The 17,063-nt window shown below is 40.2% G+C and overlaps 1 protein-coding gene and 1 long non-coding RNA gene across 2 annotated transcripts in view; one reads left to right on the forward strand and one right to left on the reverse strand.

Moving 5' to 3' along the window:
* CCDC192 (coiled-coil domain containing 192) overlaps positions 1-17,063 on the forward strand; it is a 197,887-nt gene that overhangs the window by 35,290 nt on the left and 145,534 nt on the right. The gene's annotated exons all lie outside the window — the stretch shown is intronic.
* LOC114209563 (uncharacterized) overlaps positions 13,205-17,063 on the reverse strand; it is a 289,818-nt gene continuing 285,959 nt past the window's right edge. The window contains exon 6 of the long non-coding RNA XR_015768155.1: positions 13,205-13,430. This is a non-coding gene — a long non-coding RNA (uncharacterized LOC114209563). The remainder of the gene's footprint in view (positions 13,431-17,063) is intronic.

Raw genomic sequence — 17,063 nt, forward strand, 5'->3', positions numbered from 1 at the left:
TAGGTGCCGAAGGTTTCATCTGCACTAAGCACCTGTTGGTCCTGTGCCTCAGTTTATCTACATTGAATCTTTCTATGGTCAGCAAGGTCCAGCAAGTTCTCTGTTGGTCCACTATGAAGAAGAAACCTATAAATAGTGAGGAAATAAGAAGATTGTGTCTAGGGGGTGGGGGGATGGGTTAGCCTGGTGATGGGTATTAAGGAGGGCACGTTCTGCGTGGAGCACTGGGTGTTATGCACAAACAATGAATCGTGGAACACTACATCCAAAACTAATGATGTAATGTATGGTGATTAACATAACAATAAAAAATTATTAAAAAAAAAGAAGAAGATTGTCTACTTCCTATGACATCACACAGGAAGCAGAATTCTTGGTTGTTTTCCCTCTAGCTGACAATTTCTCTTTATTTCTCTGCAGTCATGTCTCTATTGTCAAGATAAAAGCAATATGAGATAAGGATAATTTACAATTAAGATTTATAATCTGAGCTATTTATAGCTGTAAAAATTTTGCAGCAACTCACTTGGCCAGAGTGAGAAAGGGTCATGAGAATCACACTCCTGTCCTGGGTAATACAGTAAATAACTCATCATCAGCAAGTTTTGCTAAAGAAGATACTTGATTATATTTCCAGCAGGTTGAGACGAGTGGGAGGAAATGCCTGGAAATTTGGTAGTAGATAAAGGACCAGGAGGGGCAGGTAGAAACAAAGGAAAGTGTTAGGGGAGTAGAGAGAAAGCAGAGTAAAAATGTTTCTGGAGAAAATCATAAACAGTTTTTGCATGTATGCTGGCTTCTAGCACCGGTGCAGACGAGAGGGACGAAGAAAGGGGCTTCAGGAGGCTGCAGTCTGTGGCCATACCAAATAAATAGATCCCACAGCCTTTGTGCTGGGATCCCAATGCTTTTCGGGCTGAGAAAGTGTCAGGAAAATCCACAGTTTCACAATGGAGCGCAAACCCAGAGATTCCCCCCCAGTGCAGAGGGACTCGGCAGGGCGGCTCCTGAGACACTTCCTCTGGCCACAGTTTTGGCCCGTGTCTCTCTCATTCATCAGCAGCTTCTGGTTCCCAGCTCCTAGCAGCAGACCCAGGAGAGCTCAGGCTCCATTACTTGCCAGTTAACGACAGTGGGCAAGTCGCATGATCTCTCCGATGCTCAGGCAGCTGTCTTATCTAGAAGTGGGTTAGGGGCGCCTGGGTGGCTCAAGTCGGTTAAGTGTCCGACTCTTGATTTCAGCTCAGGTCATGATCTCAGGGTCGTGAGAGGGAGCCCTGTGACTTCCGGCTCTGCGCTCAGCGGGGATTCTGCTTGAGACTCTCTCTCTCCCTCTGCCCCTCCCCCCTCAACTAAATAAATAAATCTAAAAAATACTAAAAGGAGGTAAACATACTGGCTTCACAGGCATTTGTGAAATTTAATGAGAAGTGTATCTGGCTTTTAGCAGTTCCTCAACAAAGGTTTATCTCTACTTTTAGTAGCCATAACAAAACTATATGGTTCTCTGTGTCACGTATCATGGGCTGACGTGTGTATGTGTATAAGGAGTTTCTCTTTTTTTGCTGGTATCTCTCAAAGTGTTTGAAAGACACTTAAGTTGTAACACAGCACTCCTTCAGATTCACGATCTTTGAGTCTTTCAAGCAGGACCCCAGCCCGGTCCCTTTTCCTAGCTTGGCTATTTGAGGGTCCGACTTTCTCATGCACTCTTTCCAAGCTATTCGTGTGGTGAAGGGACCTGAGTACTTTCACCTTGTTCATCCTTTTTACTTCATCTCTTGGGTCTTCTGTTTCTACCCATTCTCTGATTTTGCTCAGAGGGGGAGCTGAATGGGCAGTGCTGGGATGTGGTCATTTCAGGGGTTTATGGGGGAAACTGGGGAGTCAGGGAAATCTGTGATCATTCCGTCACCAAGGAGGTGAATCCAGTGATGATTCTGTAGTCAGAATTAGCTTCAGGATCTTATGGATATCGTACCTAGCAAAATGTTAGTTAATCTATGAGGTGTGCCGTACATACTAGCTGGGAAAGAGACGCGATTTGATGCAAGAGGAAGGAGGTGGGAAGCTTGGTGGGAAACTTGACTTTTCTTTCAAATCATTGTTTTTCCCAGGTAGGAATGAGACAGAGACAAGATACAACAAGGAGCCCCTTTATGGTCTTTTGCAGCATAAAGTTAATTTTGCCCTTTTTGTTTCCATAAAGAGAGAATTATTGGTGGTACTCAGGATGCAGAGACATTAAAATGGAGAACTTGGTAGTATTTCCCAGTTTTTGGAAACAGCGTGTGTGAGCCTTTTTCTTACTTCTTAGTAATAGCTCATGTTTCAGCTATGCATAATTTTTCCCTTACCCGATGAGAAGGACATTTCTGAAGGCCCAAAATAAAACTAGTAATGGGGCCTTCTTGTATCCTGACTCTATAGCAAACTTGACCACTTATGTTATATTCAAAGAAGACTCCTTCCCCTTACTTTCGCCCCCTGGTATCTCCCTGCCTAACATTCACCTCCATCTTAAATAATAACAGAAGCAATAATGGAGACACAGTGTGAAAGGGGGATGTTGGGTTGTGGGGTGGGGTGTCTAAGCAATCCCACAGGACCCCAGCAATGCATTGTAAATGGTAGTCACTGAGTGGAAACTAACATTTATTAACCACCTACACTGTTCTGGGTAATGGGCTTAGATTTATAGATGCTTCATTCAACCGACACAAGAATGCTAGGAGGGCCACCATTATGATGATCCCCATGAGGAACATGAGACTCAAAGACATTAAGTCATTTGCCCAAGGTCATACAATTAATAATGGTCAAGCTGGTATTAGAACCTAAGTATTATTAAAGTCACAGTCACTATTCTTAAGGACACGCGGTCACAAGTCAAAGCCACTTAGAAGAAGTTTCCCACTCAAGCAGCACTGAACAAAAACTTATCTCCAAACTGGAACCTGGAGAGTTCATTGATTGTTGGGCCTTACCCTCAGAGTTTCTATTTCATTAGCTCTGAGGTGGGGGTCAACAATTCACATTTTTCACAGGTTCTCACTCTAAGTTGAGGTTAAGTTCTAGCCCTAACCCAAATCTGTGGGCGAGGGGTTCTCTTCACCCTTGTCTTGTGCCCCAATGGCACAGAAACTGATTCAATCAGTTAGGATTCATCTTGGGTACATAGAACAAACAACCCCCAAAAAGAGTGGCCTAAACAAGTAGATGTTTATTTTTCACTCATATAATGAAAGATTCCTGGACACAGGAAGCCCAGGACAGGTGTGGTAGCTGCTTCACAACCCTCAAAAGCCGGGGCTATGTCTTCCATGCATTCACAAACATGGCTTCTGTTCTCAGCCTCCAAGATGCACCTGCTGCAGCCATTTTTTTAAAGATTTTATTTATTTATTTATTTGAGAGAGAGAGAGAGAGAGAGAGAGAGAGAGAGAGAGAGATTGAGAGGAGCAGAGGGAGAAGCAGACTCCCCGCAGAGCAGGGAGCCCGACACAGGATTCGATCCCAGAACCCTGGGATCATGAGCTGAGCCCAAGGCAGACGCTTAATAGACTGAGCCACCCGGGCGCCCTGCTGCAGCCATTCTACTCACGTGTCAGGCAGCGTGAAGAAGGAAAAAGCAGATGCAAAAAAGGGAAGGACAACTGCTAGCTGTGCAGCCCCTTTCAAGAACTTTGAAGAACTTTTCTCAAAAACTCAGTTTAAAAATTCTTATATATCCCTGACTACTGCTATTTGCGTGGAGGCTAAGAAAGATGAATATTTAGCTGGGCACATTGCCACCCTAAGAGTATGGGGATTCTTTTACTAAGAAGGGGAAAATAGATATCAGGTTGGCAAATAGTGATCTCTGCCTTGCTCATCCAACCCCTTGACCGTACCTTTGCACATGGTACCTTGTCCTAGTAACTTCAAAGTTCTCCTACATGGGATATCCAGTTTTCCCAGCTCCATTTGTTGCAGAGACGATTCTTTCTCCACTAAATGGTCTTGACAGCCTCATAAAAAAAAATCAGCTGTTTATAGATGTAGGATTCTGTAGACTCTCAATTTGGTTCCGTTGCTCTATAACTCTGTGACTTTGAGCAGGTACTTTTGGTTGGAAACCCCACGTAAATTTTTGAGCGGGAATTTAGATTTGGTCTTCTGGGTCCTTTACTGAGATCCTTTCTTACTGTGGGAAGCACAGTGGACCTCTCTTATTTATGCAATTGCTGGAAATTGAATGATTCTTCTAAATGATCTTTCACCTTAAGCATTTAGTATAGCAAGCAGGCAAGCAGACAAGGACAAAGACAAAAGACTATGTTTGACTCTAATAATCCAACATTATTTATCATTTTATACCTAAGGCTCTAAAATAAACTCCCATTATTTGCTTCTTAGTATTCAATCTATATTTCCCTTAAGTATGGGAATAGAAAAAATAAAGATCTTCAGCAAATTTTTAGATGCTAAATATGTGTGTATGAATGGCTAAAAGTGATTGGATACATACTGAGATTGCCCCCCAAAAATGTTCTGGTTCTTTTTTCTTTGTTTAAATGCAACAGTAGATCCCTTGATGTCAAGTTTATTTGAAATAAGTAATGTGCCCTTGGTAGGAGTATTCATTTCTGCAAATGCTCAGAAATTATGCTTGATATGCCAATCTGAAATCATGAGTTTTTGTGAATGAGTTTTTGTTTTCCAGTCTATTTGGAAGTCTACTTTAATGCCATAAAATCACAAGCAGTCTGTTTGACCTGGAATGGGTTTCCTTATGACAATGAGACCTAGTTACTGGGAACTTCATTTAACACTTTGGTTCTGGTTGAGTTTATAGCAGAATTCCCTCTCTAAACACACACACACACACACACACACACACACACACACACACACTCTTACCTAAGCAGGTGTCAATTTTTACCCGCTATTGGATTGTTAGGCATTAATTGAGAGCTTAAGGGAACATAAGGGAAAAAAGACAAGCTAGTGAAGAGATGTGTTGTTTTGAATAGAGTCAGGCACAATGACAAATGGGCTTCTGTTGTTATTGTTGTTACAGGCGGGATGCATGGACTGCTGGCCTGTTACATAACTAAAGACTTCCTTTTGCTTGTAAATGTCAAGATCAAACAGGGGTCAGTTTTAAATAGCTGACTGGGCGCTAATAAATGTGACTTTCTTGTCTAAGAAAAAGCCAAAATGCCTTGTCCCTTAGGAGTCATGGTTCTGCTGATAAAAGCGGGTGTCTTTTTGCATGCACATTTTCTTTATAAGCTTTCTCAGAGATGGCAAACTAACTTTCACTTTCCTTAATCTCTGCAAGGAAATGAGTAAATTAGGTATATGTGTTATATCAATTATTCATTTATTCATTCAGTAAATATTTATTAAGCCTGTACTGTGAGCTAGGCATTTTGCTAGGTACTCCTGTGTATGTTAGCATTTCTTCCGAAGGCCCTGGGAAATCTTATCCCCGTTTTGCAAATGATGAAAGTGTAGCCCTCTTATCCGCTCTTTCTCTACATTCTTCCTTGGTGACCAGCCCAAAGGGCACAAAATCTGCCAAGAACCACCTCTTCATCATTAGTCCTGATCTTCCTCCTGACCGCAGACCTGAATATCCAACTGCCTACTGACTAGTGCCACCAAAGTTCTCATTCAACTCAAGTTCTACTTGTTCATTAGCTTCCTGTTTCAAATCTGTTTCTTTTCCCACATCCCCTAAGCCCGGGACAGGTGTCGCCAGCCACCACCCTGTGGCTCATATCAGAAATCTCTCCTGCTTTGATTCTTTCCTTTTCCTCATCCCACACATCCAGTCAATTGCTAAGTACCTCTCAGCAATGATGCTAAGATGCTAATAATGATACCTCTCAAAGAGTTCTTGCAACCATCTTCTCTTCTTTAACTCTACCATCATTGCCCTTGTTCAGGCCACCAACAGCAGAAACTTTCATTATGGTCCTTGTTTAATGGCTCCTCAACAGTACAGCCAGAGGGAAGACTCCACAACACATATTTCTCCTTGGCTTAACTCCTAAATTTGTTACCTTTTACCATCAGGATCAAATCTACACTCCTTAACTGATCCTACAGTCACCGGTGGTCAGAGTCCCTACTTGTTTCTCCAGTTTTCTCTTACACCACTCCCTGCATATCACTATTATACCACTTTTGATTCCTTGCATGTACGATAGTCTCTCTTACCTTTTTCTCATTGAAGAAAAACAAAAGGCTTTGCGCCTCAGAGTCAAGTTGTATTTAATATATCCCTTCACTCTGCTTCTGCCTAGAATTGCTCCCACTACTTCCTCTTATCTAATAATATCCCATTATCCACAAAATCCTGACCAACTCCTGTTTTCAGATCTTCTATTAGACGCTGCTTCCTCACAAATGCTTTTCTTCTTCCTTCAGTTTGGAGGTTGGATGTCCTTCCTAGGTACTCTCATAATCCATCTCCCATTTCCCCACCAACTGTAATTATCCTACTACACCATGTGCCTCATGGAAGAAGTTCAGACTTCTTGACCTCCCTGAGTCTCAAATCAAGTTCGAATCCACACGCTTACCTCTCTGATGTCAAAGCTCATACTGCTTCCAATATAGCCATTTGAGTCAACCTATGGACGATGGGGAGCCATTAAATGGGGCATATTCATATTTGTACTTAGAAAACTCTGAGGGGGCCAAGAAGGACCTATCTGTGAGGTGACTAGAGCCAGGCACATTGGTGTGTAGGCTCTTTCAAAAACCCAGTTTGGAAATGATAAGTGCCTATTAGTTCTGAAGGGAAGATAGAGACAAGAAATATTTAACAGGTGGATTCAGTGATTAATTAATGGAAAAGTAATATTCAAGACAGATCCCAAGTTGTAGGTGACTGGGTGATCAGTGATTACCCCAACTATCTTATATTTGAATCAATACATATTAAAGGTGATTCATCTCCTTTGAAAGGTTCTATGTGGGCTCAATTTACCCCATGTATGTTCTGGATTCTTGGCAAAGCCTTGTAATTTGGATTTCCTCACTTAGGTCTTCTGAATGTTGTAGTCTTTTGATACTACATCAGACCCTCAATCCACGTCTTAGAAATAGGTTTTTCTCCTCCCCATTTTTCAAGGAGAGGCTTCTTGGAGAAAATTTTGGATGACCATGTGTTTCGTGTATGAAGATCTCATTTATTAGCCTCAGGGACCACTTAATGTTTAAACTTGGAGTTATATAAATGCAAGACTCTTGCCATTATTGAAAGGATGTATAGTGACAGGGCAGTCCTTGATACTCTTCAGGAGATATTCAAAGTCAAAACTATTTGCATAATAACAACTAACATGCTATTGGCCTTTTCCGCTATCATTCTTTAACAAGTAGAGGTTTCCCAGATGTTACATGGAAGACTGAACGTACAGCGGGTATGAGAATCCAGCTGCCCTGTATTAACCTAGACGTTGAAGAAGTTCCAGGAGAAAGGGAGACCCCTGAGAAGAAACTCAAGAATGGCAGAATGCATTTCCCCCAAGCCGGAGAGCAGAGTCAGCGCTGAGTCAGACCAGCAGGGGGAGTCTGTGTCCTGTTGCGTGAAAGTGCTCTGAGAATGTGCTGGAACTTGGACCGACTGGGTGTATCTTAGGAATGAGTCCTAGGCCACTAACAGTTGTTGGCTTTAATTTCTCTGAACCTGATATTATTGCTTTTTGCTTTTACATCCAAGCAAGCATTTGATCTTTATATCCAAGTCAGTGATTAATTGCCTCATTTTTCCCATGTCTCATTTCTCTCTGATATTCTTATCTGTTCATAAGACGCAGAGCGCTTTTTTGGAGATTAAAGAAAACTTAGGAATCTCTATGCCTGGAAATTTATATTTCAATTATCGATTGATCTTTTGGTAAATATTTCTCTCTGTTTTCACTTAGATCTTAAATGTTCCTTTATTACTTAGAGTTCCCTTCCCCAGACAACTTGGGGGTGTTATGGGTTGAACCATGCCCCCTCCAAATTCAAATGTTGAAGTTCTAACTCCCAGGACCTCAGAACGTGACTTTTTTTTTTTTTTTTTTGGAAATGGGGTTGTTGCAGATGCAATTTGTTAAGATGAGGACATAGGGGAGTAAGATGGGCCCCAATCCAACATGGCTGGTGTCCTAATAAAAAGTAGATATCTAAACACAGACATACAGGGAGAAAGTCACATGAAGACAAAGGCAGAGACCAGAGTGATGCATCTACAAGACAGGGAATGTCAAAGATTGCCAGCAAATCACCAGAAGCCAGAGGAGAGATATAGAAGAGATTCTTCATACCCCTTAGAAGGAATCAACCCTACCAACTTTTTGATCCTGGACTTCTAGCCTCCAGAAATGTGAGCCAATAAATTTATGATATTTAAGCCACACAATTTGTGGTACTCTTTTTTTTTTTTTAATTTATTTATTTGACAGAGAGATAGAGAGCACAAGCAGGGGGAGCAGCAGACAGAGGGAGAGGGAGAAACGGACTCCCTGTTGCAGGGCTTGATGCAGGGCTCAATCCCAGGACCCCAGAACCATGACCTGAGCCGAAGGCAGCCGCTTAACCGACTGAGCCACCCAGGCACCCCCAGCTGGTGGTACTCTTTTACAGCAACCCTAGCAAACTAATACAGGGGTAACTATGCTTCCAAATTATAGGCCTTTGGAGGTCTATTTTAAGATGTGCATGAACCTATAAATGGCTAGAAATAACTTTTTAAAGGCAGAAATATTAATAAATGTAAGAGTCTGTTTTGTCTAGGACAGAGGTAGGACGAGGAATGTGTTGTTTGTTTTCAACTGTAAAATTGAAACGAAGACAAACCCAGTTCTGTAAACTAAATGTATCCTCAGCCAGAGGGGGGCCTGCCCATTCCACAGGTGGAATAGGTAATTTTTAAAGTGCTTACGTCCATTATTTATTGCCAAAATATTTTCACAGTTTTTAGTACTAGTCCAAATCAGCTTTCAGAGCATTTTACACAAGGCAAGTCTTTGTTTTTAAATGAAAACCCTCCTTTCTCTGTAGTATAAGCTTTACAAGGTTTGTCAAGACTCAATTTGTTGTTGAGTGACACTGGAAACCTATCCTGCAATATTATTTGCTAGGTGTATGTGTATGGGTTGTGTAGGACTTCTGGGGGAAAAGACAATCAATGAGAAGAGATAAGTGTGAAAATTCACATTAATTAATGGGGTGGTTTTCATAATTGCACTCTGTGATGGACTGGGTGGATGATGAGAGAAAGAGAAGTTTTAAATATATTTGTGGCTTACACATACTGGGTAGGTCGTTCCATTTATTATGAGAGGGAAGTCTGGGGAATGTGTAAATTATGAGGATTTCATTTTGAATACATTAATTTTCAGATGCCTTGCATACATTCAGGGGACAATATTAAGTAGGTTGTTGGATATACATATACATTAGCCTGAAGCTAAGTGGTTGTATGTTAAAAAAATGGGAATAACCAACATGTTTAAATTACGTCACCGAATGAGATCAGCTGGAGAATGAGCATAGATAAGGGAGAGAGTTGGGCCCAAGAGCAAACGCTTAGGTTTCAATATTTAGAGAATTGAAAGAAAAAAAATGTAGCCAAGGAAAATGAGAATCAAGAAGAAATTCAGAGAACCATGAGAATGTTTTAAGAGGCATGGAGTACTCAGAGGTATAACATTTTATTGGGAGATTGAATGAGATGACTAGAAACTTGTCCATTATGTTTGGTAAAATGCAGATCATAAACAACCTTAATAAGATCAGTGTCAGCAGATTAGTGGAGGGAAGAAGGCAATCGAAGAGAGATTAGGAGAGAAATAATAATCCAGGGCAGTCCTTTTCCCAGCACCTGGGAAATTTTTTCCTGTAGTTTGAGAGAGAGAGAAAGAGCGAGAGAGAGAGAGGACACGCCAAGGATGGTGAAGTAAGAGAATTCCGAGAATCTGATTTAAGACTCAGGACATAGAGGTGCCTCTACTTCCTAGTTAAAAAGCCAGTTAATTCTCTCTTTAAGCCAGTTTGCAGTGGATTTCTGTAACATAATCAAAATGGTTCTGACAAAAAGAATTGGTGACATACCTGAAACTCGAACTCAGTACACACACCATGCCCCGTCCCCTCAACCAAAGGAATACCTTCTAGCCTTTTTCTCGACAGTGGCCATGGAAGAAAAGGAGAAAGAAGGTTCCCAGAGGTTAGAAGCAGACTCAAACACATCAGAAACGTCACTCCCTGCACAGTCAGGACCCGCCTTGTTATTGCTAGCCCGTACAATGTGGTGTTCGCAGTGGCCAGTGACAACTGTACGTTGTTTCCCCCTTTCCATTCTTTTAAAAAGGGAATTACACTGTGATTGTCCTGTTTTTAGGGAGGGTATATTTTTTATTTAATCCTTAGGCACTATATCATGATGAGTCTCATCTGCATGAGATTCAGGGTGGAATACACGTAATTTGGAGATCTAAATGAGGAGCTAGATGCAGTAACTTGATATGACTTAGGGTTATCTCCTTTTGGGGGAGAGGGGAGTGCATTTTTGGATTCATGTAGAATAGATGCATCATATTATGCTGGAGCATTTTGGGAAATGCCTATACTTATGACCATGGTATAATTGTGCTTAACACTCAGAGGAGAGACTTTAACTGGCCTCTGTTTCTGTGTCTACCTTTTCTGGGGAAATGCTTTTACCAGCTCCAATCTTATAATAATTCTATGGTTGTCAATCATAGTCAAGGAAATGATCATTGAGTACATGACCTAGGTTCTAGTCAATTATTTTTTTTCTAGTCAGGTATGATACACCATTTTCCTGACCATAAAGGCTAATCCCGGGGAGGTCATATGAACTAATATGGGCCAAATAGAGTCCTTTTCCATTTGTTACTGAAGGACAAATTGTCTTACTATTGAGGTCATGAACCTGGAAGGCTATAGGTAACATTTTTTTCCCACTGTGTGAAGAAAGCCTGTCTGTACTGGGAAATAATAAGGTCAACACATAGGAGTGGCACCAAGATACAGAAGTAAAAAGAGAGAGTAGATGACTTCTTCTGAGTCTGTGGATCTAGTTGTGAGTGAAACAAAAATCTACTTCTGTCTCCCCGATTACATAAGCCATATTTTTTTTTCTTAAAGAAAAAAAAAAAGAGTGAGGTGGGGCACCTGGGTGGCTCAGTCGGTTAAGCGGCTGCCCTCGGCTCAGGTCACGATCCTGGGGTCCTGGGATCAAGTCCCGCATCGGGCTCCCTGCTCCTTGGGAGCCTGCTTCTCCCTCTGCCTCTGCCTCTCTCTCTCTCTCTCTCTCTCTCTCTGTCTCTAATGAATAAATAAATAAAACCTTAAAAGAAAAAAAAGAGTGGGAATATCTAAGAAAGTGACAACAGTATGGGTAGGCAATTATTTTAAGAAAAATCATTATTTTAGGCTGTCAGTGGACATCTTTTGTTCATGGGAATTACTATTAACATGTTTATATGCTAAACAAAATCAACCAGAAGGGGTGAGATAGATAATGCAGAAATGGATGGGGGTGTGTGTGTGTACAGAAATGACAGGGGTGAAGGCTTTGTGATCAAGGAGATCGGCTTCAAAGTCTACTGAAAGGGCTGGGCTTTGATAGAAGAATATCTTCTCCATTTGTGTAATGAAGGATGCTTTCCCCTCTAAGTAACAGAAATCCAATTAAAGTAATGTAATAAGGCCAGCGTGGAAGCATACATTTTAAGGTGGAGCAGTTCCAACAATGGTTAATTTAGTGGCTCAAGAATGTCACCAAGAACACAAGTATTACCCATCCTTTGCTCCACCATCCCCTGTGTCATGTTTATAAGAGATCTGCAGCAATTTCAAGAATTACAGGCAGTCCAAAGACACTGAGAAAAAGAGATTTACTTCCTCCTGTGTGTCTTAAAAAAAAAAAAAATCTGGTAAAATCCTCTTGCTGGGGCTCCAGGGGCCTCTCCTGGGTGCAGGCCCAGGCCTAAAATCATCTTTTGTACCTGGGAATGAGACCAACATAGCTGGCTTAGTTTCATTGTGATTCATTCCCTGGGACTGGACAAGGCCAAGCTCCCCTAAACACATGGCTGCCAGCTAATCCAAATTGGGTGCCTGGTAGCAAGGGATAAATAGGTAAACAACTGTTGGGAAATGAATTAGCAGTGTCTGCTGCAGTAAGGTTCATATATTGGCTGGTAGGAAGGTGAGGGAGTAGCCATCTGGCAGCTTCTATTTTTTTCAGTAAATTATTGATGAGGTGGTCATTTGGGGTGAGGGGTGGGAGTGGAATTCTGAAGAGAGAGAAAGTAAGAAATGACATTTGAGGAAAGAATAGAGAATAATATTATCCCAGAAAAGAGGAACGGCCCTTTACTAGGAGAAAAATAGAATGACAGTTTGATTTCAGGGCAGTGGTACTCAACACTGAGATGTGTGCTCATTAATTTAAAATGAAAGCAGTCAATCCAATTTTATTTTTTTTCCTAATAGCATTCCATGAAATGATGTGATGCTAATAATTTTCATGACCACTGAGAGCTAACTAGAAAGTCATTGTATTTTTATAAAGGTGAAATTCATATAGCATACAATTAGCCATTTTGAAGGACGCAATTCAGGGGCACTGAATGGATTCACAGTGCTGTGCAACCACCACCTCTCTCAAGTTCAACACTATTTCGGGTGGTTCAGTCGGTTAAGCATCTGCTTTCTGCTCAGGTCATGATCCCGGAGTCCTGGGATCGAGCCCCACATCGAGTCCCACATCGAGTCCCATAGCGGGCTCCCTGCTCAGCGGAGAGTCTGCTTCTCCTTCTAACCCTCCCCACTCTTGTGCTCTCTCTCAAATAAATAAATAAAATCTTAAAAAAAAAAGTTCAACACTTTTTCTTCATCACAGAGCACTTCACACCTGTTAAGTAATTGCTCCCCACAACCTCCTCATCCTATCCCCTGACAACCACAAATGTGCTTTCTGTCTCTATGGGTTTACCTATTCTGAAGATTTTGTATGAAAAGAATCATACAGTATGTGACCTTTTGTGTCTGGCTTCTTTCACCTAGCCCAATGTTTTTGCAGTTCATCCAGGTTATAGCAAGCAAGCATCAGTACTTCATTCCTTTTATGGTTGAATAATATTCATCAGATGGATACAACACAATTCCTTTATTCATTCATCTGTTGAGGGACAGTTGGTTTCCATCTTTAAGCTATTATGAAGGATGTTGCTATAAGCATTTCTATACAAATTTCTGGGTAGAGGGCGCCTGGGTGGCTCAGATGGTTAAGCATCTGCCTTCGGCTCAGGTCATGATCCCAGGGTCCTGGGATCGAGTCCCGCATCAGGCTCCCTGCTCGGAAAGGGGTCTGCTTCTTCCTCTCCTTCTGCTGTGCTCTTTCGCTCTCTCTGTCAAATAAATAAATAAAATCTTTAAAAAAAAAAACAACAACAAATTTCTGGGTAGATATATGCTTTTATTTCTCTTGGGTGCATACCCAGGAATGGAATGGTTAGGTCATATGGTAATTCTAACTTTTTGATGAACTACCAAACTGTTTCCCACAACAGTTGCACTATTTTGCATCCCCAACATCAATGTACGGGTTCCTATTTCTCCACATCCTCACCAATACTTTTTATTTTTCATTTTTTAAATTACAGCCATCACGGTGTCTATGAAATGGAATCTCATTGTAGTTTTGACTTGCAGTGAGCAATGCAATGCTATTGAACTTTTTTCTTTTTCTTTTTCTTTCTTTCTTTTTTTTTTTTTGGAATTAGGAAACATTTCCAATTTTAGTCGTACAATTATTAACCAAAGTTACAAAAGTAGATTTGTCAAGTCACATGTCATAACAAAACAGAAAGGAAATGAAATGTATGACATCTTGAAAAGTTCCAAAGAAATACACCCTGGGCTAAAAATCTGCAGTTAAACTGTGGTTGCACAACAAGCTATATTCATTACTGCATTTTCTCAATAAGTTCTTCCTTGTATTTGTTAGACTGATTCACTCTCTTGTACATCAATTGAGATTTCCTACGTTTCCTTCACTCAGTTTTGCTAATTTGTGTATGTCTAAGAGTGTTCCTATTTCATCTAGATAATCTAATTTGCTGGCATCCAACTGTTCATAGTCTCTCTTAATCTTTTTTTATTTCTAGAAGGTTGATAAAGATGTCCTCACTTTTACTTCTCTTTTCAGTTACTTTTGACTTTTCTCTCTTTTTTTTAAAAAGTCAGCATAGCCCCTGGGTGGCTCAGTCAGTTAAGCGTCTGCCTTTGGCTCAGGTCATGATCCCAGGGTCCTGGGACAGAGCCCCATGTTGGGCTCCCTGCTCAGCGGGGAGTCTGCTTCTCCTTCTCCCTCTGTCTGCTGCTTCCCCTGCTTGTGCTCTCTCTCTTGCTGTCAAGTAAATAAATAAATAAATAAATAAATTTAAATCTTTTCAAAAAAGTCAATATAGCTAAAGATTGGTCAACTTCGGGAACCATTTCCAAGAACCAACTTTTGGTTTCATCACTTCTTTTATTTTTCAGTTCTCTATTTTGTTTATCTTCTTAGTCTTTATCATTCGATCCCTCTACTGGCTTTGGGCTTAGTCTGTTCTTTTTCTTCAAGGAGTGAAGTTAAATTGTTGATTTGACATTTCTTCTAAATGTACGTGTTTTCTGCTATAAATTTTCTTCTGGTATTGCCTTTGCTGCATCCCCCAAGTTTTGGTATGTTGTGCTTTTCTTTTCATTTGTGTCTAAGTACTTTCTAATATCTCTTGGGATTTCTTCTTTGACTCACTTATTCTTTAAGAATGTGTTGTTTTATTTCCATTTCCATTCATTTTCAGAGTTTCTAGTTTTCCTTTTGTTACTGATTTCTAGCTTCATTCCATTCTGGTTGGAGAAGGTACTTTGTATCATTTCAATCCTTTTAACATTAGGTCGAACATATGGTCTATTCTGGAGAATGTTCCAAGTGCACTTGGGAAGAATGTGTATTCTGCTGGTGTTGGCTGATATGTCCTATACATATCTATTAGGTCTAGTTAGTTTGAAGTGTTGTTCAAGTCTGTTTCCTTACTGATCTTCTTAGATGTTCTATCCATTATTAAGAGTGGGGTATTGAAGTCCCTAACTATTCTATTACTGTTTATTGCCACTATTTCTCCTTTAAATTTTGTCAGTGGTTTTTGGGGGGGTGTATTGTTTGGTGCATGTATATTTATAATTTTGATGAATTGACACTTCTATCAGTATATAATACCCTTCCTCGTAATTGGTACTAATTTTGACATAGCATCTATTTTGTCTCTCACCCCAGCTCTCTTCTGGCTACTAATTGCATGGAATATCTTTTTTCATCTTTTCACTTTAGACCTATTTGTTTCTTCAAGTCTGAAGTTAGTCTCTTGTAAGCAGCATATAGTTGGATCATGTTTTTTATCCATTCCATAAGTCTCTGTCTTTTAACTGGTGAGTCTAAACCATTTACTTTTATTTATTTATTTTTAAGATGTTATTTATTTATTTGAGAGAGAGCGAGCAGGGTGAAGAGTAGAGGGAGAGGGACAAGCAGACTATATGCTGAGCCCAGAGCCCAACCTGGGGCTTGATCTCAGGACCCCAAGATCATGACCTAAGCCAAAATCAGGAGTACGACGCTCAACCAGATGAGCCACCCAGGCGCTCCTAAACCATTTACTTTTAAAGTACTACTGATAATGAAGTCTGTACTGCCGCCATTTTGCTATTTGTTTTCCATAAATCTTACATCTTTTGGTTCCTCAATTCCTCCAATGCTGCCTTCTTTTGTGTTTAACTTTTCCTTGTATACCATTTTGATTCACTTTGGGTTTTTTGTATCTTTTTTCGTTATTTGCCCCTATAATGTGTATTTAAGTATGCCTTGTAGTGTCCCATAGTTCCCTGAGGTCTATTCATTTCTCTTCATTCTTTTTCCTTTCTGCTCCTCAGATGAGGCAATTTCAGTTGCTCTACCTTCAAGTTTGCTGATTCTTTCATCTGCCTGCTTATATCTGCTCTTAAAGTGTTCTAGGGAATTTTTCATTTTAACTATTTTGCTTTTCAACTTCAGAATTTCTACTTGGCTTCTTTTTATAACTTCTATTCCTTTATTTTTATCTTCTTTCTGCTCATAAGTCATTCTTCTGATTTCCTTTACTTTCCCCCCCTCCATGGTTTCTTTCCACTCTTTTAGCATATTTAACATAGTTCATTTAAAGTATTTGTCCAGTAAGTCCAAAATTCCAATGTCTGAGTTTCTTCAGGTACAGTTTTAATTTAGGTTTTTTTACGTGTTTTGTGGGGGTTTTTGTGTTTTGTTTTGCTGGTTTTTTTGTTTTGTTTTGTTTTTGTTTTTGTTTTTTTTGGTAAATGCACCATACTTTACTTTGTAAGCTTTGAAATTTTTTGTTGAGAACTAGACATTTTGAATACTGCAGTGTGGTAACTCTGGAAATTAGATTCTTCCCTGACCTTTCCCCAAGAATTGCTGTTGTTACTTGTTGAGGACTGCAGTTGTATATTTGTTTAGTTACTTTTCCAAATTAATTTTCCAGAGATTATATTTCTTCTCATGTGTGGTCATCAAATTCTCCTGTTCCATTATCTCTGCAGTAAGCCAGGTGACCTGGCAGAGATTTCCTTGAACGCCAGTCTCTTTCTTCATCCAGTACTTTCCTGGATGCTGCGGGTGTTCTACTAGACTCCAGAGCTCTGAAATGGTTGGTTCTGACAGGTTTTACCAGCTCAATGGTTATTTACGTGGAAGGACCTATTCCTGGAGCTTCCTACTCTGCCAACTTCTGTGAAGTCCAAGTCATTTTGCTTTAACCACTATCTTGAATACAATTCTAAAATATATTAGTACCCTTTATTGACTCTGTTAATAAACTGTACAATGGATAAAATGTACCTTTCTTTCACTTTTAAATGTATTACAATACTTTTATAATGTTCTTTTATGGAACAGGATAAATATTGGAAGTTGATTTTCTTTTAATGGATTTACATAGCCTCAA

This window comes from Eumetopias jubatus, unplaced genomic scaffold (genome assembly GCF_037043125.1).
Source record: "Eumetopias jubatus isolate StellerSeaLion01/CBP00866 unplaced genomic scaffold, mEumJub1_p1.0 scaffold_5, whole genome shotgun sequence".
NCBI classification, from domain to species: domain Eukaryota; kingdom Metazoa; phylum Chordata; class Mammalia; order Carnivora; family Otariidae; genus Eumetopias; species Eumetopias jubatus.